The sequence below is a fragment of the Mandrillus leucophaeus genome, unplaced genomic scaffold (genome assembly GCF_000951045.1).
Source record: "Mandrillus leucophaeus isolate KB7577 unplaced genomic scaffold, Mleu.le_1.0 Scaffold41, whole genome shotgun sequence".
In the NCBI taxonomy this organism is placed as follows: domain Eukaryota; kingdom Metazoa; phylum Chordata; class Mammalia; order Primates; family Cercopithecidae; genus Mandrillus; species Mandrillus leucophaeus.
Genome location: NW_012104365.1, coordinates 5,930,941 through 5,931,889, shown reverse-complemented (window position 1 = coordinate 5,931,889; position 949 = coordinate 5,930,941).

The window sequence follows — 949 nt, the reverse complement described above, 5'->3', positions numbered from 1 at the left end:
CTTGAGCCACCGCGCCCGGCCTGCCTTCCAGTTTTAAGCGATTCTCCTGCCTCAGTCTCCCCAGTAGCTGGGATTACAGGTGTCCACCACCACGCCTGGCTAATTTTTGTAGTTTGTTTTTAAATAGAGATGGGGTTTCACCATGTTGGCCAGCCTGGTCTCGAACTCCTGACCTTGCGATCTGCCCACCTCGGCCTTCTAAAGTGCTGGGATGACAGGCATGAGCCACTGTGCCTGGCCAGTGATGCTTTTCTTGACACGCTGATGTGAACACGTAACTACCAGGAGAGATGGTAAGTGCCCAGGCGTTGGCCGGAGCTGTGGCTGCTGTCACTGTAGAACACGCCATGGGGATCTGGGCTGGTCTGGCCCACCCTCCCTTTGCAGAGCTGCCTGCGGGGCGGCCCTGCACTGCTCTCCTCCTTACGAAGACCCAGGGTTGGCCCTCCTCATGCAGCCCAGCTGGAGGGGACCGTGGCTTGGATGCAGGGCTACACCGAGGGCTTCTGGGTTTTGCATCTGGTTTCCGGGTGGCTTTGCCACATGCTGTCCAGCAGGACTGTGGGAAGGGCGTGCCTCACCTGGCAGGGGCAGTGTGGATGGCGCCAGTTGCTCTCACCCCAGCACCCTTGTCCAGCTCTACAAAGGGCCCCTTGCACTGCACCTCAAAACTACAGACTCAAAAGGCAGGGGCCCTGGCAGATGGGACCATGTGAATCCTGGGCAAAGACCCCCAGTGCCACCACTCAGAGCGTGGTGCCATGCAGTCTCTGTTGGTGAGCTTGCTGTTTGGGCGAATTCCTGGGGCTATGTCACACAGGACCATGGCCTGAGTGGCTGAAAACGGTAGAGCCATATTCTGACACACGGCTGGAGGCTGACGCCATACACATCTAGATGTGTATAAGAGACAGGCACCACTGCACTCCAGCCTGGGTGACAGAGGGAG